Source organism: Balearica regulorum, chromosome 1, assembly GCF_011004875.1.
Source record: "Balearica regulorum gibbericeps isolate bBalReg1 chromosome 1, bBalReg1.pri, whole genome shotgun sequence".
Lineage (NCBI taxonomy): Eukaryota > Metazoa > Chordata > Aves > Gruiformes > Gruidae > Balearica > Balearica regulorum.
The window spans coordinates 102,651,880-102,677,125 of record NC_046184.1 but is presented as its reverse complement, the minus strand read 5'-3'; the positions used below and the strand labels follow the sequence as shown (position 1 = coordinate 102,677,125).

The 25,246-nt window shown below is 40.8% G+C and overlaps 1 long non-coding RNA gene across 2 annotated transcripts in view; it reads right to left on the bottom strand.

The window, feature by feature from the left end:
* Positions 1-239: 239 nt before the first annotated feature.
* LOC142604211 (uncharacterized) overlaps positions 240-25,246 on the bottom strand; it is a 61,873-nt gene continuing 36,866 nt past the window's right edge. For both annotated transcript variants that reach the window (XR_012838098.1, XR_012838099.1), the window contains exons 3-4: positions 8,679-8,762; positions 240-5,384 (exon numbers count right to left, since the gene is read on the bottom strand). This is a non-coding gene — a long non-coding RNA (uncharacterized LOC142604211). The remainder of the gene's footprint in view (positions 5,385-8,678; positions 8,763-25,246) is intronic.

Genomic DNA, 25,246 nt, shown 5'->3' with positions numbered 1-25,246 from the left:
ATTAAAAATACGTTGATGTTGTAAGAAGAGTCAGTGAAACCATAAAGCGAGAATGTAGGTGATCTCAGACACCAGCTGCATAATTCAGGCTGAGTTTAATGATGTAAGTAGCAAGCAATTCTAAATTACCTGTGGACAGAAATAAAATTACCACATAAAGTAGAAAAACAAATGATATTAAAGTATGGTGTGGAACAGAGATGCATATGTTTAAATATTAGTCACATTTCCGTGTATATATTTTGCTGGTGGTGCAGTGCTAGCATTCACTTATTTTCCAGAAGCTGTGTTGTGTGGTCATGAAGATAAAGGAATATAATAGTAATATTAGTAATAACAATAATAACAAATGTAACATTGTTGATAGGATCATAATTCAGTAATGAATAAAATACCACAGTGCTCTACTGAATTACTTGTTAAAATTTAACTCAGACAATAAAAAGGGTAATTAAAAAGAGGAAGGAACAAAACCCCACTGTGCTGTAGTTTTAAAAGTGTATTTGCTTATTTCCTCACATGTTGCAAATTTCTGTTACAAAGCCATTTCTTTCCAATTTTATGAGGATTAACAAGTTCACTTTTGCCTTCTATGCTAACATCGAAAGCGCTACCGAAGGTGGTAGGATGCTTGTAAATGCCATGATTTTGTTGATTCGTGGGTACTTCTACGACTAAAGAAACATAGTAGTTGTGTGAGCCCCTAAAATCTCTTTTTTGCTCTCTGACAATGCCAGATTGTGCAGGAAGCTGCCTAGGGAGCTATGTTCAAAACCAAAATTCCCACCTCCCCAAATATATGCACAGCGACTTTCTGAAACATGACTGGTTTTCACAAGTATCCACTGTTTGGTCATTTGCTTTCTAAATGCTCTCTTTTGACTGAAGGCATGAAACTGGCAGTTCAGGACTATAAGGCTAGAAGAAGATCAGAAGAAAGCATATAACATTTGTTTAACACCTATTGGTAACAGCAGAATTTTAGCTTGTAAGTGATTACATCGCTCTATTCCATAACTCTTACAAAACAAGATAGAGCCTTAAAGTCCCTTTAGAACACCCTTTCCCTGGCTTTGAAGGAACAGCAAAGTCTGCATGGTAGATGATGGAGAAGTTCTCATTCCCACAAAAGTCCACAGCCACTGAACGTACTTCCTAGAAAAAAAACCCTTCTCAAATTACGGCCAAACAGACAATTTGGTGGAGCCTCGGATTTTTAACAGCGGCGAGGTTGTAAAATGTAGAAATGGACATCTGCAGAGAAAGCAGCAGTCTAAAACTTCCCATAGTTTGCCAGGTGAAAAATGTCTTCTCATGTTTTAAAAAAAGAAATATAAGGTTTGTTTTGTAGCACTGGCCTTAATATGGCCCCCAGGGCCCAACTGTGTCCTAGATGCTACCCTCCTAGGAAGGCTGTGGAGCCGCCAGCAGTGGAAATCTTTAAAAGCAGGTTAGCCAGAGCTGTCTGGAGTCACATAGGCAGGTGTAGCTAAGCTTGCTGTAGGTCAAAGGAATGGCCCAGATGTCAGTCACCTCAGGAGGTCACTCCTGTCATTAGATTTCTATTATTATTAACAGTGTTCAGTAATTATTGCACGAACAGACTTGTTCTTTTTTTGCTAATACTGGAAGTGTTTACGTCAAGACCAGATATCTTTCAGAAGGAATGCTGTGCTTCAGGTGTGCTGGGCTCCAGGAAGAGACAAGTGGGTAAATTTTTGCTCTGTGCTACAGAAAATATCAAGCCCAGTGGCTGCAATAATCCCCAACAATTCTAAATTCAAAGAATATGTCACAACATTTTTTTCTTCATTGTTTAACTACAGCTGTACTTAATGTTGCCCAAACCCAGACATAATAGAGGGGGCAAATTCTTCATTCCACCCCTCTCTCACTCAGAAATACAGCATCTGTGAGTCTTCAGATTGCTGTGGTGGTGGTTTATTTAATCACACGGGAAATTTCTGAGACAATAAGGGCAGGATGTGGTCTTCATGGTACTACCGCTCCCAAATTCTCAAAAATTATGAACTCTCAGCCAAGAAACAATGGTTGAGAAATTATTGGTTCTAGTTATTTGGGGTTTTGGAGGGGGTTAACTTCTAAGGGTCACATCAACTTTTTTGTCAAAACCATGAAGTTCTCCTGAGAGGAATGACTCAGCCTGATGGAGCTTTTCAAATAGCAGTACCCTAGAGTGGGCAATGCTCCTGATGAATTAAAAAATAGGTGATCTTCTTGCTGAGGGGCAAAAGGGTACATTGTTGGGTGGCTTGGCGATTCATGGGCGTGATACATTAAGAAGTCAAAACTCCTCCCAAGCTCTGGGAATTTAACGTCTCAAGGCATCAAGCCACACAGAAACAGAAATTACTGTTGCCATTACTTTGGTGATCTTTTACAATTAGACGTTTTCTTCATGTGTTTTGATGCTTTTGGTCACTAATATTGCACTGTTTATTTCTCTCCTTTTATTACTGTCAAGGCTAAAATAATATGTGGGAGAGAAATGCACTCAGAAAAGACAGATTCCAGTTTTATTCCCACGCCCACACTGCAAAATACAGCATACAATAAATCTGCAAGTGAACCTGGATTCGTGACTTATGTGGGCCATTAATATTTAATATATGCAGTACCTACTCTTTTGCAGGTTTGTCCATATCCTATTCGAATGTCCTGTAAACAGGCTCCAGATAATTTCTGACATCTCTGGAGCAGGAAACTGCTATGTATACAAAACTCAAACTGTGCTGAAGATGAGAAATGATGGCAGAAATAAGTGTTAGAGCCCTTTGATCCCCCCTTCCTCTCTGCAGCAGTAAATATATTCAGAAAAGCAGCACTGTAGATTTATAAATGTTAGCACTCTGAGTGAAGTCAAACTAATTTACTCTATAAACTTCTGTGACATTATGAAAACTTTACAAAGAGATCATTGCCTGTAAAGTATTAAAATACTATAATTTTAACTTAAAAACCCCACTCACCAGACATTTAAGTGCCTTTCTGTATATCTTCTGTGTTTAGAAGTGCTTTAAGAATAAGTGGGAACACCATAAAGATGGCAAAATAAATTATGCCTCTTGAAGTTTAGGAATAACACCAACATAAAATAAAATGGCATTAATCCATTTTTCATAGATCCAGACTCAAGCGGTAGACCCAAGCAGCTAGGGAGAAAAAGCGTAGAAGGAGCTTGTTCTGAATGAATCGATGGTGACGAGGGAGACGACAACGCCACTGGAAACGTCTAACATGGTTGCAGAGGGGTTGAGCATAGACGCCTCGTGGGGCTGGCCTTGCCTCCCAGGTGATGAGCTAATGCACCGTTTGTGCTGGGGGAAAACGATTTGATTGGTGTCAGTTCAGGACTCGACCAGTTGCAAAGCTGAGAGCAGCTGAATGGGGTGCATGGACATCTCATGGCGAGCGCTGGCCTGGACTGTTCTCAGGATAGATGGCTTCAAGGTGTAAGTTGCAGCACTTTGCCGCACTGCTCCAGCCTGGAAGGCATGCAGCCAGCACCACTGCCTGCAGAGGCAGATCAGCCTGGGCAGTTGCAGCCTATACAGTACAAACTGCAGCTGCATTTTCAGACCTTTTCCTCTGCTTATGCTCTATGCTGAGAGCTGGAACAGAGGAAAAATCCCCAAAAGAGACGAAGGCTGGGGGCTGGATAAATTCTTCACTGCATCTGAGCAGGTGATCGTGTCTGTCAGGAAAGAGGGTAAAAGTAATGGATGGAGGAGTACTTTTCCTCCTCACGTGAAGCTCTCTCTTAGCAGCAATTGTAGGCACTGCTTTCATAGCATCTGTAACAGGCTAGAAAAACCATGATGCCTTAATTACTTCAGATCTACCATGCACCTCTTTGGTGGCAACAGACCCGTAAGACCTTTGTTCCATTCTCTACAATGATGTTCCATAGATTTTAAAATCCTGTCCTGCCTTTCAGTTCTTGGCTGAGCGGCCATCTGTGACTCTGAGGTAAAGGTCATACATGACATCTACATTTTTCTGGCATTTGGCTGGGGAACTTGACCTCTCCTGAGAACTGATCAGATTATGGTTCTCACCACTTTCCAATCCTAAAGGAAGCAATCTAGTGCAATCGTAAACATCAATGTATATCTGCTTTATACAGCTTACGAATGTGGCTCTCCACATTTCAGCACCCAAGTTAGGCTGCTGAAAGCTAGCTTAGATATTTTTCTTCACAGCACCATCTAGTGCTACTTATGCAAGCCACAATATTCTTTGACCTTGCCTTCTCTCACATAAATACACAATCACATATACGTTTTAAAATAAATACAGAACGAACCCAAGCTTTTGCGAGAAATAGTACTTGAATAAATACTATTGGTTTTGGTATTTTTTTTGTCCCCTGAGGAAATAATAAGAGAAAAAAATCAATGCAAGAGATGTGCAGTGACTTCTTGTACTCTGGAAACAATGCTGATGAAGATGTTAGGAGAACCTGAACAGAATAAAATAAAATAAAATAAAATAAAATAAAATAAAATAAAATAAATAAAAAGTAAAATAAAATAAAATAAAATAAAAGTTTGTTGTTTAAAACTACATGTTTTGTCTGGACAAAGAATGTGCTTGTGGTTAGGTGTGGGTTTGCTGAGATGGACTCCTCTGCTTTAATATGCCTTGCCCACTTTTTCTAACCTCAGACAAAGCCTTTTGCTTGACATTGTTAAAACACATTTAACTTCACTGAATAATGAACGCTGAAGATAAAGATTGTCTTTGCCAATAGCCTCAACAACCGCCATCAATTACAGCTTGAGTTCTTACAGTAAGCATTGCCTGAGCCTCCATGATGATCATTGCCACAAGTGCCAAAGACCCTACAACCTCTCCCCCAAAACTTGGCTGTGGTAAAAGCAAAAAAAAACCAACCAAACAAACAAACAAACAAAACCAAACAGAATAAAAAAAAAGGGAAAGGGGAAAGGAAAAAAAGGGGAAAGGGGAAAAGGAAAAGATAAAAAGGGAAAAAGAGAAAGGAAAAGGCAAAAAGAAAAAAGAGAAAGAGAGGGGAAAGGGGGAAAGATAAAAAGGAGAAAGAAAGGGAAAGGGAAGTGAAAGGGAAAGAGAAAGAGAAAGGAAAAAGGAAAGAGCGAGGGAGAGGGAGGAAAGGTAAACACAACCAACCAAGCCAAATGCTTCTCTTTATTTTTTAAAAATCCTGATTATAAATAAATAATAATACTTTTCCAATCATCCTGAAAATTGCCAACATATGGAGGATGAAGTTGTGACAGCAGCCAGAGTTTTGCCCCGAGATTTTTCATATGATCATCTTGTACTGTTGCAATAAATTTTTACAGAGTCTTCTGGAGATCACAGTGGGAACCAACTGCCATCTAGACAAAGCAGACATAGAGAGCTGTAGAGAATACCAGAACACTATGTATCGATAGGATTTAGATGTACATTTCTCCCTCCACAAAATAATATCTAGTCTAGACTCATATTCATTGATTGTAACTTTGTAATTTGACTTTGACAGCTTATAAGTTTTCAGGACACTATTCTTAAAAGCAGTTCTGGCAGGTTATACTTTCAAATCACTGGTTTCATGGTTGGACTTTATAGGGAAAGGTATATGTTTTAAATAGCTTCTGTGTAAAAATCCCACACGGTATGCCAAAGGCAAACTAATGACCACTGGTGAAGCCACAAATGTAATTGCGTAATATATTGATATGAGCAGTAAACAGCATTCGATTTTAACAGCAACTAGTATAGAATAACATGTCTAATTTAATTTATGAACCTAATTTAAACATTGGAGAGACTTGACACAGAAAAACTAGTTGCTATGTTGTTTCTGTATTTTTATTTGCCACCCATCAGAAAATGGGAAGGACATTATAGCGCTTGATGTTAACTTGTTCATCTGCTTATGGTGTTGGCATTTCTTGCCTGCTTGTGGCATTTTTGCAAGTAATTCTAGCTGTTCTTAATCCTGATTCAAAGAAACAATTGATTTTCTTGTTATGATTTATTATCATTGATCAGTCTGCGAATAACACATTTTTGCTTTTGGCACATTGTACAGCCACAGCTAAGGTTACCAACCTTTTCTATTTCTCTCTGCAGGGAAGAAGTAACTATGGCTCCAGAAGTGCAAATACCCTTTCTTTGTGAGCAGCTCTGCCCATACGAGTAAATCCCAGCAAAGTCTCTGGGATAATTCACGTGCACAAGACCGTGCCACCCAGGACCGTGACACTCGTGTATAGCTCAGCTGGAAAGCCTCTTACTCTTCATTATGGTATACATTTTTAAAGGCTTCCAAACTGTTTATATGAATAATTGTGAAAGCTGAGGGTCTGAGCCTGCCTGAGTTGTAGTTGTAGCATAACCCAGAGACAGCAAGGTTTTTTCACAACGACCAAACAAAAAATCCAGCTTTGTTTTCGGTGTGTAAATGCTGACCTTATGAAGTATATTGAAATGAAAGAAAGAAGCTTGCTGCTAAGTATTTTGTACAAAATAAAATAAGTATTACTAACTTCTATCTCTGTCTCATTTTCAGGTCTTATAGGCCTGTCTTGTTTTACTCATACCTTCACTAAATAAAAATGATCATTATGTTGTTGTAAAACATAGCTAAAAGGAGAAGATTTCACTCTGGCAACCGCTGAAAGACAAAATGTACCATAAACCACATATATATATATATATATATATATATGCTCTAGAAGATACCTTTACTAACAAAATAGGAAAAATATTTCAGACCTTCACAAGGAGAATTATATTTATGGTTTTTAATATTCCATTGTGCTGGTGAATAGCATGGCTTTCACTTGACTTTCGGTATCAAACTTTTGCAAGAACTCTCCATCCTGTACAAGAGCAGACCTCCCCCAGTCACTGAGGGTGAAAGGGAGGAGGGGTTTGACCTTCTGTGACCCCTCAAAACAGTGGATTACTCAGGTTTTCTACTTTTCAAGAGTGGCCCTTTCCTCCAGGTCATCTGTTGGAATCACGGGTGTGGGTCAAGGTGATGCTAATAAAGAAAGTGGCACTGCAACACGATCTCAGCACTGCATCATCTACCCCTGTTGCATTTTTGGTGTGAAACATTTTTCTCAATGGGGCTCTTTTTGTGTGTGGCTGGATATCTGCAAAGCAAAGGATAGCAATGCATTGCAAAGCAATGCGTTTCTGAGTTTAGCAAAGTTGCTTTTAACAAGATGTTTTCAGCAAAAGGTAGGTTTGCTGACATCAGAAATGGATGACCGACATCTTGATGACTGACTGGCTTTAATGATAGCAGGATCTGGAACAGCAACAGGAATTCTCCTGCAAGGGTTAATTTGCAGGATCAGAGCTTCCTGACCAAAGGAAAAAAAACCCAAAAAACAACCAACCAGAACAAAAATTAGACTGGGGAAATTATTTTATAGCTCACCTGTTTTTGTTTCCGAAACTGTGCTTAACAAGAAAAGAAAGATGTCAGTTATTCCCATTCTGAAAACAGGAATTTGTGACACTGAGAGTCTTTTACCTTCACAGATTTACACTCTGTGAATGAGTATCCAACTAATGTTTCAAGTACACTGTCTGAGACAATGCTTAAAACCGCAGGTATTGCAGGCTTAGTAGCAGTAAAAAAAAAAAAAAAAAAAAAATCCATTTTTTTTATTTTTACTCTGAATCATCAATAGCTAAATAGCTGAAAGTAGAAATTCTTTATGTACGTGCAGAGAAAAATAGATTTGGAGTGGAAACTTTCTTGGCAAGTATGAGTCTAACAGTACTTGAAGGAGATGAGATATTGATCCCTAAGATAAATAAATAAATAAAAATGCCCAAACCTTTTAAACTTCAAGTATCTACAAAGTTAACAACCTCACGTTCAGAAAACTGATAAAAAAAATTCCCTTTCTATAAAATTGCCATGAAACAGGACTTTTCTCACCTTTCCTTTCTGACGACAACATTATGCCTGTATTTGGATGTGGCAGGAGGAAAAGTGCACAACCTCAGGAGCGGTTCCTGGACTTTGTGGTCCAGGCCAGTCCAATTTGGTAAACAGAGATGTTAAAAAAAAATACAGTTAGTGTCCAGGCTAGCTATTAAAATAGCAACAACAGCAAAAAATCCCAACCCTCCAGCAAACCTCATTCAGGTTTAGAGCTCCGTCTTTTTCCCTGGACTGTTCCTGGGAATTAAATACTGTTAGTTTGGTAGCATGCACTTGACCAGAGCCACAAAGAGATGTCTTCAGATTAAAAGCATGTCCAAACAGTGCTGCACACTCCCAGTTCTCCAGGTGTGAATCAGCTCTAGTCCACAAGCCACATAAACGTGGCTCCAAGCCCTAAGCCAGCGTACCTTGCCTTTCAGCTGCACTGTGTGTGTCTGCTATCAAGTTCCATGTTCTCGAGTTGTGAGGCTCAAAAGAAGCTGTCAGTATCCAGCTGCCCTGGCTGGTGGCAGCAGCGTTTTTATTAGCATTTTTTCTTATTCCTCAGTAAGCGCCTATTGCTCATGCGGAGGCCACCCCGTTTGCGTGCAATAGCTCTGCCTGCAGCTGAGTAGTGATTTGAAATCAGGAGCAGCACTGATTTGAAACCCATAAGCTGACAGCCCTGTAGGTCATAGCTGGCCCCAGCTCTGCAAGGCAGCGTATCGCTTCCTACCTCCTCTGAAGGGCTCGGCAAACTCCACGCACGTCTGCAGAAACATCTCCAGATATGTGCCAGTTTTCAGATGAGACTTGAGGGCTGGGAGGGAAAAAGACAGAAAGAAACTGCATGTATTGCTTAGTAATCTGAGAGGGACATAGTGCATAGCTGAGTCAAAAGGGTAAATAATTTCTACGAAGTTTATTTCGCCACTAAAAGGCTGCAGGAGCATTTCAGCTACAGCAACAGCGAACGCTGGGTGGGAATTCGGCTCTTCTTGCATCGGCTCCCGCAAAGCCCTCTGCTGTCCAGCACAAGCGGTGCGACTGCACAAAATGTGCAACCGGGCTTCCTAAGGGGCGCACGGCTCCTGCTGCAGCCTTGGGTCGGGTCTCAGCTATTTTTCAGTGGTGTTAGGAAAAGCACCTCCTAACTCATGAGTCACATAAGCTATCTGCACAGCTCTCCCCAGGCTGAATCAGAAGTTTGGGTCCTGCTTGCTTGCTTGCTTTCTCATTTATGAACATCAGGAGACACATATTTTTCAAGCTTGCATCTAAAATGGTCATAAATTTCCTCTTAAAAAAACAATCTAAAAAGTCTGAGAAAATGTTATCTTTACAAGTGCTGGTTTTGGCAGGGACAGAGTTAATTTTCTTCACAGTGGCTAGCATGGGGCTGTGTTTTGGGTTTGTGCTGGCACCAGTGCTGCTAACCCAGGGATGGTTTGGTTCCTGCTGAGCAGCGCTCACACAGAGCCAAGGCCTCTTCTGCTCCTCACACCACCCCACCAGCCAGTGGGCTGGGGGTGCACGAGGGGTTGGGAGGGGGGACAGCCGGGACAGCTGACCCCAACTGACCAAAGGGATACCCCATACCATGTGACGTCATGCTCACCTGGGGAAGAACAAGGAAGGGGGAACGTTTGAAGTGATGGTGTTTGTCTTCCCAAGTCACCGTTACACGTGATGGAGCCCTGCTTTCCTGGAGATGGCTGAACCCCTGCCTGCCCATGGGAAGTGGGGAATGAATTCCTTATTTTGCTTTGCTTGTGTGCACGGCTTTTGCTTTCCGTATTAAACTGTCTTTATCTCAACCCATGGGTTTTCTCACTTTTAGCCCTCTGATTCTCTCCCCCATCCTGCCAGAGTGGGACTGAGCATGCGGCTGGCTCATGCTTAGCTGCTGGATGGGACAAAACCACAACAGGGCTGAATATAAACACAAGGCATTACAAAACAGAAGATAAAATGTCAAGAGTTGACTGCACTAGAATTTGATTTTAGTACATATTTTGAAGAAAATAGAGTATGGCACTAATTTATCTGCCAATGGGGAAGCAGTTCACTTTTGAGTCATATATCCTCCTTATAGTTTGACACTGAAAATGTTTGAGGAAAGAAAACTTTGGCTTACAATCAAGAGTCACTGAATTAGAATTTTTTTTTTTTAAACTTTGTGCCGGGTTACAAAAGTAAATTTGGAATTAGTTTATCTGTAATGCATAACTTCTATAGAGATTAGGCTATCCAGTACATTAATTTAGTAAACCTGAACATAATACACAATGAAAAAGAAAGCAGTCTTGTATCTTAAAAAATGTTATTTCTTCTAAAATAGAAGCTTAGCCCCAGCCTACACACAAGTACAAGATGTCACAGAAAGACAAGCAGTTATTATGAAGTGGTATATCTGCTTGTAAATACAGTACAGATTTTATGGAAAGACAAGAATAAATCAAATACAATCCTTTTAAAGATAAACCATCACTGCATTCCAGCCGGGGAGGGGGAGTCAGGGAGGAGTGGGAAAGAGTTTTAAAATCTGAACAACCTCTAAATCCTTCCTTGTAGTCTGCGGTCCGCTCCTCCACCTCTTATGGCTATTTGGTATTGATTTCCCAGTCTTAATAGACCATTATGGATGAAGCACTGCTGCACTCTGACATGCTCATTGGTAGGAATGTGCAGTGGCTTGTGAGTAGTTATTTGAAATTTTGCTACCAGATGGCTGCAGCTTTACAAACCACCTGCCACAAGACTGAACCATTCTGGCTCTGCTTTGAGCAGGAACAGTAACTGCTGCAGCTCCAGCTTCCGCTTCTGACTGCACCAAGAGAGCATGAGATTGCAGATACAGATGGGAGGGTGGAGGACGTAGAGCAGCATCTCCAGCAGGGATGTATCTTGGAACATCTGCAGTCTGTGCAACCAACATTTTACTGGGGGGGGGGGGAGGGGGAAAAAAAACACCCCAAAACAGCTAGTGGGTACAATGAATTTACAGCAAACTAATCCAATAACAGATACACCAAAGCAACATACATCTCTAAAATCTAATTTATTAAAAAACTCAAGTACAAAAGTCAGTATAAAATCACTGACCTCGCTGCACTCTATTCTCTACATTTAGTGTATTCTTTACTGACCATATTTGTCTAATCTATATTTATCTTGTCTGTAGAATAGATGAAATTATTTATCTCAACATTCTGACTACATATAATTTGTATTTCACTATAATAATCCAGGAGTAATTAAAACATATTTTTCTCTACCACTTCCCCTTTAAGTCCCATGTTAGTGACTTTTTGGATTTAGCTTATCAATGGAAAGAAGCGTTTTGTCATATCCAGAGACTTATTTAAATTATATGTGATAAATGTATAAAAAATGAATTGACATTTGCAAACTTGGGGTGCTACAGAGCCCTGTGAGGGTTTTATGGCCAAGGTGAAAAATCCAGAGTTTGCAATTACATGCTTAACGATCAGTAAAGTTAAGCAAGCAATAAGGTACCTGATGAATCATACCCTTAGACACAGTTTTTTCTTTCCTCTTCAAAAATTGAAGTCTTTGTATCTCAATTTCTGAAATGTGGTCTTCCCACAAATACATTTCCCCAAAAAGAGAATTAAGCCAAGCAAGTATTTCAGGTATTCTTCTTCAACAATCTCTTCTGAAAAACTACTATTTTTCTGTCATCAACTCACTGTAAAGCAACCTGGAATATCAACTCCAGACTTATTTTAGCCTGTAAGCCTCAAGGATAAGTTCATATTGAATTGTGAAAAATGAAATGGAAATAAAAAAGGAAAAAATATCCATCCAAAACACATCAGAAGCCCCTCTTCAGCATATGAGTGCTACCATGTGACAGATTGTGATTCACAGTCAGTGGGCTTGTAAAAACTATATGTGTGTAGATTAAAATGTAGATTATATGAAAGTACAATAGATGATCCAAAATGTGCAGCAAGTAGGGGGGGGTTGGATGGGTTTTGGTTTTGTTTTGGGGGGTTTGGGGGGTTTTTTTGTTTGTTTTTTACAGGAGAATTAGAGGGATCTAGAAAAGAGAAATCTGACACATTCAGATTTGCTAAAGTTTCAGTTTTCTTGAACAGTTGGATTCTATATCCCTGGCTTATGACCTATGTGTTTCTACAATGTGTAATATTTTAATTACATGACCACTTTACTAGCACTACAATTCTGACTTATCTCAGGTTGCCTTCTAGATGTTGATATTCAGCATCATATCCACTAGATGTCACTCAATAGTCATAATAATTTCCAGCATTGACAAAAAAATCCATAAAAAGGGCAACAAATTCTATGTTGATTTGTTGTTTTTTTCTTCAGACTTAGAATTATGTTCTTTCAAAAATTCAGACAGTGACTATTTAAAGTGTGATGTGATGTCTGAAAATTTGTCATCATTACTTCAAAAATTATAACTTTAAGCTTGTATGCTGAACCCATTTAGAGCCCTGGTTGCCATTTGGCAACTATGTCGTTCTTTAGCAAGTCTGGTTCTTTAAAAGAAAAAAAAAAAATTAAAAGACCATTTGGAGGGTGATGGACTTGATGCTAATGAGTAATTGTGCCTCTGGACCGTGAACACACTGTTCAACATTTTGATCTGCATGATGCTGAATGACATTGATCTTCCGTGAAGTTGTTTTCTAGCTTATATGTTCATGCCCTCTGGGTTTTTGCCATTAAGAGATATTTTGAATCCACACACACCCCCCCACCCCCCAAAAAAACCCCATACATTTACCAGGATGGATGGAGTCTCTGTTACGCTACTTGCAATGGTGTGTTTCTACCTGGACATTCTCTGGCTCCCACTTGCAGGCAATTGTTCTCATATGGCTTTCAGGTACTGTAATCACATCACAATGCAGTTGGCTTTTCTTGGGAAACTAAACAAGGAAATTTATTTCTAGCCTTTAAATGATTTTGTTGGCTTTTTCCATTTTCCTTCTGGCTCCCAAACAGCCTTTTCAAAATATAGGTACTAAAACTGCTCCCAGTATTGTAACTGGAAACATTGTATGTGGGGAGAAAACAGCTTCACACATCTGCTTGTTATTGTTTTATACAATTTTCATTCAGAAAGAGCTCTATAACATTTTTATGATATATTTGGTTCTTAAATTATTTCAGCGATACCTTCCTGTCCCACTTTCCACTAGATTTGTATTTTCCCTGGTGTGACTAGCATCCCTCATAAATTCATATGGTCAGTATATATTGACAGTTCACTTACTCCCCCCAAATCCCAAAGGAATCCTCTATCTCTGAGGAAGCTGTAAATCTTTATCAATTCTTACCCTAATCATTAACAACATTTTCAAATACGTACTGCGAAGACATGCAACAAATTCTGCTCAGCTCTGTATTCAGCTAAAAATATCTATTTACCATTCTGTGCAAATTACTCCTTACACAGAAATTAAACTCGCTATATAATTTGCATAAAGAGCCTTTGTGAAAGGATGAACTCACCGTCACTCTGAAACGGGCTGAAAGGTCCATAAGAAAACAACCCCTTGCAGCTTCTGGCAAAAGCCTCCGCTGCCTCCTCCTCCGTTTGGCAAGGCAGCCAAAGGCTAACAACCCGCTCCCTGGGACGCTGCACCTCACAGGCAGGCGCCGTTGCTGTAGCCAGAGACGCAGGCCATGCCTAAAGCCTACAACAGCCGGGTGGGCTCCACCATGCCAGAACTCTTCAAGCATACAACGAGTGATACTTTTGGGCCAATTCACCTCATCTTTTAGCAAAAGAACACTGGCCTACTCACAAACATCAAAGCTGAGCTCATCCTAGTTCATCGTAAAACTTGCAGTGGTTATAAGGCCCACAGTCACCTTTTCCATAGGCTTAGAAGAAGACATTTTAATCTCAATAGGTTTCTCTTTTCAAATGCATTTAGAAGCCTTGATGGATCTAGACCTGTACCATGAGAGGGAGTATAAAAATTATGAAATGCTCTGTATGATTTAAACGGACGCCAAAATTACCTGTCCCTTCTCAAAATCTTTCTAAAGGCCAAATAGAGCTATATTTTATTTATTTATTTATTATTTGTAATGACAGTCCTGCTGAGGGGAGGTGGGCCATATCTTATTTTCTATCATTTGTCTAGTTCTGTGTTGGATAAACTTTTTTATGAGACCTGCATCTAACCTCTGCTTTGCTATGTTTGGCTACAGAAACGGGCCAGGAGAGTCAAAGGTGTTTGTGTGATCTTGGTTTTGGACAGCATTAAGTTCTTGCAATGATCTGGGGTTCCAAGAGCAAAGACTTTAGCCTCCTTAATCACATGGAAAACAATCATAGAATAATAATTTTCATAGCTGATTATTACAAAAGCAGGACAAAAAAAAAAAAAGGGAAAGCATGTGGAAGTTACAGAATTAAATAAAATTTTCATGTTTTTATCAGCTTCTGTTTATTCCTTTCTCTTTTGCCACCAGAGTTTTAACACACAAAGCATGCTGTTTGGCAAATCTTTCAGAGGGTGCTAACAAGGAAAATAACAGGCCTTTTGATGGCAAAGAAAAACAGATGCTGAAGTGAGCTGGAATTATTGTTGCTACTGCTGTTTCTGTTGTAGCTTGATCCTCTTTTCTCAAAGACAAAGCAAGCTTGCAAAGGGCAGAAAATAAAGAAATATGGACATTAAAAAAGTGCAGCTTCTGTTTCCGAGGCTGTGTCTTACTTGCTATCAGAGAGTGGCAAGTCCTCAGCACAAGGTCTTACCTGTCGTGCCTAGACCTGACAAACCACTATAAGCCAGGCTATTTATAACTTTGCTTGAGCAGCCTTTGTGATCACAGACTCTCTGACACGCTACAAAACAATCCTAGCTACCAAAGCCTAACTTTGCAACAAAGGCAAAAGGAGAGGAAGAGAAAGGAAGAAATATACAATACACTGGGAAATAGGAAAAGAAAAAAAAAAAAAAAAAGGAGGGGAAGAAAAAAAAAAAGAGTGAAGTGAGAGCAGGGCTTCAGGTCTCACAGTCTGGCACTGACTAGGATTTTGTTGAAGCCAATGGAGATGGTGATGTCACATGGGTCCCCTTTCAGCTACCCAGTGCAATAAGGATATGGTTGCAGAGGAGGATGTTGTCCCCGGTGGTGCCGTGTTTCTGATGTAAGAGCTCGCTGTCCTCTGGCACTCTCCAGAAGCACTGTTGCTTTCTGGACATGAAGAAGGGATGATAGAGTAGCTTAAGCTTTCATTACTCTGGTTATTCTGTAAGTGAATGCCTAGCACACCAACATTACTTCATTAATTTTTTTCCAGGTGTCAGTTATTTACCCAAATAAATATCACCACATTTGGTTAGCCCATTTTGACTGGACTAATTCACATTCACATTTGTTGACTTTCAGCCCATAGGCTGAACTGGAGCATTTTTTACTTTAGAAGGCTTAGAGCAGTAGTTCCCAAGGAAATACCTCCTGAGGTCACATGATACAACTACTGGAACTGCACATCATTTTAATCCAAACTGCAGGACTGTACTTCCTATCAGATGAAGCTATTTACTCCTGTGGAATTTGGAAGGAAACAGGCGGGAGCTGCACTGTTCCACAGCTTTGTTTTTAAACAAGGCATATTTTAAGTTACCTGGAGACTCCAAGCAAAACAGAGGTTGTACAAACAAGTACAGGAATGGTTTCTCCTCCACAGAGTTGATATGGTACAGAAGTAGGCACGCAGTCAAGAAGCACAAGGAGAAACAATCCAAGTTGTCCAAGGTTAACGAGCCATTTGATAGATTTCTGACTTCCACTTCAATGCTTTATCCATCCCATACCAATAGGAAATGAGTATTGAGGGCAATCTTACTGCTTTTTGAAATAATGGAGATTTGCTCTTCTATTAGTTAATTAAATGCAGAATCTGTTTTCTGAACAGCAGTAGATGTGTCATCTGGCTTATCTGGCTGATGTATTTGATCAGATATATACATTGTCCTAAGAAAGATATAGCACATATCTCAGCATGGCAGGGGAAATTACTGCATTTATAAGAAAAGTAGGCCTATAGCAAGGAAAGAGTAAAAAAACAATGACTTGACTGTACTATAATTCCTTTGTCACTACCGTGCAGGGTTGGGAAGAATGGTCGAGGATGTGAAAGTCGGCATGTAAAAATAATTATTGAATGAGTCCAAGTCTGAGATGAAGGAAATGACTGAGTGAAAACTCTTTCCAGTGAAGCAGCTGTTAATTGTGCTCATCAGTCCAGTGAATGTAGAGGAAAATGAAATGAACTCCTGACCCACTGCTCTTTGGAGAATTTTTTTCTTCCACTCTCATTCATTTTGCCAGTACTGAAGTGGCATGCTTGTTACAGGCTCCGAGTCATTAATACTGTCACTATTTTTTGGACTTGCATAGGCTTTTCAACACTTCTCCACAGGATTTGTGATAAAGAAAATAATAAAAAAATAAAAAACCCAGTACCAAGACATAAGCCCCATGTCTCTTGAAAGTAAGGCCTCTTGTGGTCCCTGAGAGCTCCAGGGTGTGAGACCAGCACAACTCAGAGTCTCTGAGCTTGTGCCGAAGGAAATAACTCAGCTACCTACTCTCACCGGTCTCTATTCAAAGTGGAGACAGTACAGAAGAGACACTCAGCTAGTTTGAGAAGTGTTCAGAGGGAGTTATGTTCCCCAGATGCTATTATCCTTTTCTTCAAAAAAAAGATTTCCCCTCAGCAATACTCCTCTATTGCTGTTTCTGGTGTGTTGTTCCTTTGCAAAGGTTTTATTTCTTTCTTTTTTATTTCTCTTTAACCTTCCTGGAATAAGGACTTTATAATCTTTTCCTAATCATATCAAGATTGACCTTGTTTCCCTTATAAACAGCACAGATGTGAAGACATCCAAATTGAGACTAAGAGAATCTGAAACCAAATTATGTCCCTCAAGACGTGACTCGGCTACCATCGCCAGGGCACCCTGAAAGCTCACACCTGAACTCAACCAGGATGCTCTCTGTGTGACCCATAGGTCCCAACTCTCTTGCACCAGGCACTCTCCAGCAAGCTATCCACAGGTAGTCTATAAACTGTCCAAGGAGGGAAGGCACTGCATGAGATACTTACAGATGCAGTTGCTTGGGCCACCTTTCCCCCTCCCACCTCCAGAGCAGTGCAGCACAGCCACTCTGTGTGAAATAAGTCCTTGACAATGCAAAGTATCTCAGACCAGAGGGACAGCTTAAACTATGCTTAGCTTAGGTAGCTCTTGGTAATCTTAAAGGCTATAAAAGCAAAGCATCGAATTTCTATTTGTTTTCACTGAAGTCAGAGAGAGAAAAAAAAAAGAAAAAAGGCACAAAAACTCTTAAATATACAACTGCTTTTAAAACTTTACATAAGAGAAAGGGAGACAGCCTCTAAGTAAACTCGAAGCCCTACAATAGTTGCATGAAGGAAAAGAGCGTTCTGAAAACCTGAACTGTCTTCTTGAGAACTGCAAAGTTGATTATAAAGGAGATCCTGTCAAACAGACAAATGTATTAAAGGTAAGCCTTTCTTTTGAAAGGCAACAGGTTGGTGACGACAAAGACCAAGGAGCTTTTAAGGAGCACTCTGAAACTCTTACACCACTGGGCTTTTTACAAGGGCACCAGAGATTCATGCGATAGGGTGCACTTGATGCTAACTAATGTATTCAAATGACAGTTTCAAAATTCAGATTTACAGATGATTTCATTAGTTGCTCACTGAGCAAGGTATACAGTAGATTTTAAAAGGCTATCTGTACTAGAACTACAAAAGAAAATCTCTTAATGCTTCTTTTGGTTAGGCAAATGTGTATCTTTTCCATACTCTGCATCTCTGCAGCAATAAGTGTAATTAAGTAGTAGTTAGGAATCTGCTGAGTGTTGCATGTCCTTAATGTGCTTTAAGGAAATTCTAGCGTTACAGATGCATGGCATTCCTATTACTTGATAATTGCATTTTGAAGTTTGGCATTTTAATTATGCTAATATCCATGGGGTCATATTTTAAATTTAGTACCTTATTTTACATACCAAGTGCTGTAAGTCCTTGCCCCTAGATTAGTAAAATTTCGTGGAAATCTGGACTATAATATCCCATCACTTTATCCTCATATTCTAATTAAATGCTGCCATTGTTTAAATGAGTTAAATTGAGTATGTTGTTTTTGTGTGTGTCTTGCCATTTCAAAACACATTCAAATTAAGAGCCTTTATGAGAATTTCAAGCTCCTTCTGGCATGTTGCATTATTATATCATAATAGATGTAATTTAGAAGATTATGTCACTCCCTTACTCATTCTGCCAGTTGTTCAGGAGGCAAGTTTGGGCTCATCAAGTGGGGTTGAATATTTTGTCACCTGTCTTAGCTATGTAAGTAACCAAGTAACTCTTAGCAAGTCACTTCTGAAATTTGAACAAGGACAACTGCAGGATGCTGTAGTGGGGCCTGTATTATTAAAAGGGACCGGTGATCCAAATATCAATTCAATTTTCGAAACACCTGCCTTAAGACACATGTAAACAAGCCTCATTTTCAGAATAGATGTGCTTCATATTTTCTGGAAAATCACAGTCCTCTTAGATTTCTGAAGGATGGCAGCAAAAATAATTAGCTGTTTTGAAAGCTTAGGCTAAAAAGTAATTAAACCAGAAATTTTCAGAACTGATTATCCTTCTTCAAATGGCTTACGTACTTACAAGCACTGGCTGTAGGCTGTAATCTACTATCTACATTTAAAGTCTGTCTGTAACCTACGGCTGCAAAAATAAATAGGAACAATCAGTTGTGTCCTGTCTATTTTAATTTTGTAATTTCATCAAAACAGATGAACGAATGTGCATTAAACATGATTTGGCTACAAGACTATAGCACCACTCCAGTGACTCAGGAACCTTCAAAGGAGAGAGGAAGTGCAAAAGAAGGGCAACTTAGCCTCCAATATCAATGTGAGAATTTGCAATTACATAGACATGGTGGGATAGCTTGCATGACTGGAATGCTGTCATGGATGGCTACATGTTTTTTAGGAAAGACAGGCCAGCAAGGTGAGGTGTTGAAGTTATTCTATATGTGAGAGCGCAACTGGAATGTATTGAGCTCTGCCTAGGTGTGGATGTAGAACAAGTCAAGAGCTTATAGGTAAGAATTAAGGGGCAGGCTAATATGGGTAACACTGTTGTGGGTGTTTACTACAGGCCACCTGATCAGGAAGAGGAAGTCAATGAGGCCTTCTACAGACAGCTGAAAGTAGCCTCATGATCACAAGCCCTGGTTCTCACGGGGGACTTGAACCACCCTGATACTTGCTGTAAAGGCAACACGACCAGGCACACACAGTCTAGGAGGTTCCTGCAGAGCACTGATGATAACTTTTTCACACAGGTGGTGGAGAAGCCCACAAGGAGGGGTGTGCTGCTGAACCTTGTACTAACAAACAAAGAAGGACCAGTTGCAGATGTGAAGGTTGGGTTACTTGGTCACCTTGGCTGCAGTGACCATGAGATAATGGAGTTCAGGTTCCTGCATGGATGGAGAAGGGCAATAAGTAGGATTACAGCCCTGGACTTCAGGAGAGCTAAGTTTGGCCTCCTCAAAGACCTGCTTGGGAAAATCCCATGGGTTAAGGCTCTAGAAAGTAGGAGGGTCCAAGAGAGCTGGTCAATATTCAAGCACCACTTCCTCCAAGCTCGATTTGTGCATCCCTGAGAGTAAGAAATCAAGCAAAGGAGGCAGGAGACCTTCACGGATGAGCAAGGAGCTTCTGGAAAAACTCAAAAGGAAGAAGGAAGTTTACAGAACATGGAAAAAGGGACTGGCCACTTGGGAGGAATATAGCAACATTGTCAGAGTATGCAGGGATGCAGTGAGAAAGGCTAAGGCCCACTTGGGATTAAATCTGGCAAGGGATGTCAAGGACAACAAGAAGGGCTTCTTCAAGTACATCACTAGCAAAAGGAAGACTAGGGAAAATGTGGACATGCTGCTGAATGAGGTGGGTACCCTGGTGATGAAGGACACAGACAGGAAGGTGGAGTTACTAAATGCCGCCTTTGCCTCAGTCTATATGCTAAGGTTGGCCCTCAGGAATCCTGGACCCTGGAGGTAAGAGAGAAAGCCTGGAGAAAGGAAGACGTTTCCGTGGTTGAGGTAAGAAATCATTTAGGCAAACTCAATATTGACAGATCTATGGGCCTGATGGGATGCACCCACGAGTGCTGAGGGAGCTGGCAGATGTTATTGCTATGCCACTCTCCATCATCTTTGAAAGGTCATGGAGAACAGAAGTGCCTGAGGACTAGAGGAAAGCCAGTGTCCCTCCAGACTTCAAAAAGGGCAAGAAGGAGGACCCAGGAAACTACAGGCCAGTCAGCCTCACCCCCATCCCTGGAAAGGTGTGATGGAACAGCTCATTCTGGATGTCATCTCTAAGCGTGTGGAGGAAAAGAATGTTATCAAGAGTGGTCAACATGGATTCACCAAGGGGAAATCATGCTTGACCAATGTGATAGCATTCTATGATGGCATGACTGGCTGGGTAGATGAGGGGAGAGCAGTGGATGTTGTCTACCTCGACTTCAGGAAGGCTTTTGGCACTGTCTCCTATAACATCCTCAGAGGTAAGCTTAGGAAGTGTGGGTTACATGAGTAGACAGTGAGGCGAAGTGAGAACTGGCTGAATGGCAGGGCCTAGAGGGTTGTGATAAGCAGCGCAGTCTAGTTGGAGGCCTGTAGCTAGTGGTGTGCCCCAGGGGTCAGTACCGGTCTAGTCTTGTTCATTCATCAATGACCTGGATGAAGGGACAGAGTGTACCCTCAGCAAGTTTGCTGATGATACAAAACTGGGAGGAGTGGCTGATGCACCAGGAGGCTGCGCTGCCATTCCATGAGACCTGAACAGGCTGGAGAGTTGGGCAGAGAGGAACCTAATGAAGTTCAACAGGGCCAAATGTTGGGTCCTGCACCTAGGGAAGAATAACCCCAAGCACCGATACAGGTTAGGGGTTGACCTGCTGGAAAGAAGATCTGTGGAGAAGCTCTGAGGAAAGGCTGAGAACTGGGTCTGTTTAGCCTGGAGAAGACTGAGAGGGCATCTCATCAACACTTACCAATATCTAAAGGGTGGATGTCAAGAGGATGGGGCCAGACTCTTTTCAGTGGTGTCCAGTGACAGGACAAGGAGCAACAGGCACAAACTGGAACACTGCTCCATCTGAAAATGAGGAAAAACTTCTTCACTGTGAGGGTGACAGAGCACTGGAACAGGCTGCCCAGAGAGGTTGTGGGGTCTCTTTTTCTGGAGATGTTCAAAATCTGCCTGGACGTGATCCTGTGCAACCTGCTCTAGGTAATCCTGCTCTAGCAGGGGGGGTTGGACCAGATGATCTCCAGAGGTCCCTTTCAACCCCTACCGTTCTGTGATTCTATGAAAAGCAAAATACTATATCTGAGGTAGTTTTAATAACACCAAAAAAATGGATTAAGTCATCTAGGCAGGAAGGAGTTGAGAGAAATTAAAGTACAAGTGAAAAGAGACTAGAAATGGAGGATAGGGAAAACCAGAAAACATTCTGAATAGCAAAAATACCATCCATCAAAGTGATAAATGAAATGGAATATGATACAAAGTAAAAGAAAAAAATACAGTAAAGCTATCATAAGCTCAAGTAGATTTTGAAGTTTTCAGGTACATCTTTACAAACTGCTCATCAGCTCTCAGGACCATTTAGCATCTGAAAGACTGTACTGTATATGAGATTCTATTAGAATGATTAAGAGATCACATTGTGCTTAAAACAGTTTGTATTTATTTACCTGTAACTTTTGTTTCTCCAAATGTTTACTCTTGCCTTTGTTTCATTGATAAGGTTACTTAGCATTAGGAGAACACAGTGAAAGCAGGTAAAACCAAGGTAAAACTACCAGCAGGTAGACATCAGATGAATATGCAGGCCAGCACAGACATAGCTTCCAGTCCCATACATATCTTAGAAAGTGGGAAACATAACTGGCAGTCTACGAAGTGTTGCTGTGGAGGCTAATATCCTCGCTTTTACAGTGGGAGGGAGACAGCGAAGGGGAGAAAAGACGACAGCGGAGAGACATCTGATGGCTATGAGTAAATCAAAGCAAAGTCTCTAATGGGAGATGCTGGCATGTATACAAATAGGCTAGGAAACACCTGCTTCATGAATAAGCTTGAAAGGTATTGCACCTGATAACCCACTGTGCTTCCTCTCCGGTAATCAAAAGGTAATCACGATGCTCCCAGTGTGATTAGGATTATTTTTAAATTCTATTTGCAATTGCTTGTCTACAAGAGGAATATTTAAGCAAATTAAGGCAAATCAACTGCCTGCATAAAGTCAATGTCTGCATTCCACTATCATCTCCTATTTTCTGATCCTTTTTACTGACCTGACCCATGATAATGGAATTAGAGGAACCAAGGAAAAAACTCAAAAATTTCAAAATGTCCATTACTAGGATACTTAATTCCCATGTGCACAGGATCTCATCTATGCCTTCCTCAGGAATTTGCCTTCTGACCAGCAAAAGAGTTGAAAAGAGGTACCCATAGCTTCCCCCAAACCTGAAAAAGTAGAGGAACAAGGATTTCTGAACTAGTTTCTTGTTTTTTAAAAACAAAGTTTTTCATAGAATCATAGAATGGTTAGGGTTGGAAGGGACCTCAAAGATCATCTAGTTCCAACCCCCTGCTGCGGGCAGGGACACCCTCCACTAGACCACATTGCCCAAAGCCTCATCCAACCTGGTCTTGGAAACAATGCAAAACAAAGTATTTGCATTGTTACAAGTTTACTTTTGTGTTTAGAGCATATTCCCTGTTCTCCACACTGCCAAAACTGTCCAGTGCCTACTCTCTAAGTAGCTTCCTCCTGCCATCTCAGCATTTAATAGTGGTGAGGAGAATGCAGAACCAGGGATGATTGTGCATCTTCATCACAGGATTTCTCACCAAAAACCTTAAGGAGGAGAACTGAGAATAGGAACAGTTAGGAACATAAAGTCATATTACTTTTCCTCGCAACAATGAAGAAACTGCAACCAAAGTTATGATGGTTTTATAGAGACAGAGCTGAGCTTTGCCTTCCACCTGACAACCTGGTAAGCCAGGGGATGGTCTTCTAGCACAGAACGGAGCCATTCACCTCTTGCCTGCTCTGAATAAGGAGATACCAGCATCCAATTTCCTGAAAGAGCTGACACCTCTGCTCCCATTACAACAAATCAGTCTGGATGGTCAAGAGACTTGCGCTGTCTGAATCCAAAAGCAATTAATGCTAGTGACCAGCTTTTACCTGTTAGCTGTTTCCCACTAGGCAACAGCCAATTCAAACCCAGACCATCCTGTGTACTTGTGAAAAAGATTGCATATACTCATATAATTTATGCATGCTAGGCAGGGACAAAGTGGAACAAATTAAAATGCCCAAAGCACACTTAATTCTAGCATTCCTTTTTTTTGTTTTAATATTTGGCAAACATCTTTAATCAGTATGCGAGGGTAAACATTACAAATGATAGGTTAGAAATACCTGCATCCTAAGCTCCTGGGAGAATGCAGTCTGGACTCCACTGATGACTGCCATTTGTGCAGGGGGTCTAAGCTCTCAGTCACTTTGGGGGTCACTTTATCCCTGTGGATACAAAGAGCATGCCTCCACACATTAATGATGGCAAGAGGTGCGTTATTTGTCACATGGCCCTACAGGGGCTAGAAAAACTTTTCTATGCTTTCTTTCTTTTACATAGCCACACCAGGGCCAGCTGTACCGTGGCCTTCTGAGTCAAGTTAAAATTGTATTCTATTTCAGACTCCATAAGCAGTGAAACTGCCTAGTTTTCTATGTCTGTGCGTACATTCATGCATCTTGCCTAATGCAGCTATTAAATTAAAAGATCCTGGTTCTAATTGGTCTTCCTGAGTCAAAGTGTTTTATCCATTCCACTTTATGTAAAGCTCCATAGAAACTCTATTTATAGATGTTGCCAACATGTGGTTAATGCTTTTGACCTTTGATGGTAAGCAATTCTAATGGTTGTGTAACACAGCAGCAACATTTTTCATTACCATTCTGGATGTTCTCGTTTAGGAACAGTCTGATGGCCTCTATTTCCCCATTTCTCTCTTTTTCTCTATTTTTTAAATTCTGCCAAATAAAAGCAATTATTTGTGCAGAGTCCAGACCAACTGAGTTTTGCAGCAGCTCATGAGCAATAATCCACAGAACAGTGCACATGTCAGCTTCTAAGAAAGATATTGACATCCACCCCGTCAAAACACACACTCCTCGTGCCAAGCTTTTCACCGTACCAAAGCCAAAATGGACATGAGGGGAGGAGGTACCTGCACTTGTGTTCATAGGATAAAGTATCTGCAGTTGCATCTTCCTTATACGAGTGATGCAATTACCTCTTGGATTCTGAGTTAGGGCAACTGAGGGGAAATCAAGGAGGGCCAACTTAAAATACTCAAGCAATTGGTTAAATTATAAAGGAGGACTGAGTCTACATTAAAGAAATGATAACTCAAACTTTGAAAAAGTTATGAAATTGTTCCTTTGTGTTTTCATCAGCCCTTGTGTTTATTTTAATTCACTGCTTTAGAGGTGTCCTACAACTCTACCCTAGCTATGTTTATTTAATGTGTGACAGACAGACTGGTGCATACATGATTTCAGAGTGATAGGAAGTAATAGTGACAGGTCCTAATCCTGACTGTTTGGAGATGCTTACTTACATGACAGCTGTTGCTGTTATGGGAAGTGTTTGTCTTCAAGCACTTACCTTCAGAGCTCAGCTGTGTGCTTCCACCCAGACAATTCCTAGGTAGCTATCTATGGGGAGGCTACTTGAACCACAGGGTCAGCATCTCCAGACAAATAGAGATAACCATGCCACCTATGTCCATGTATAGCTGAGTTCCTTGATCCCCAGGTTTTTTCAGTAAACAGTAAGCCAGAGGAAGCTAGCCAATGTTGACCCCACACCTCCTAATCCAGACATTGGATCAGGAGCAAGGGAGCACGGGGCTGGTAGACAGCAGATACTGCAGGTGAGGGAGGCAAATGGGGCATGATGCTGGAGCTTTACTATGTATCTGAATAAGGAAGCCTTTGACTGTGGAGGTGAAGAGTTTGGCTTGATAAAGTTATAGAGTTTAAATCCCACTCAGGTAGGTAAGCGCAAGGCGTATGTGCTGCAGGAGAGCTGGGGACGAAGGGATAAAGGGATTCCTCCTCCT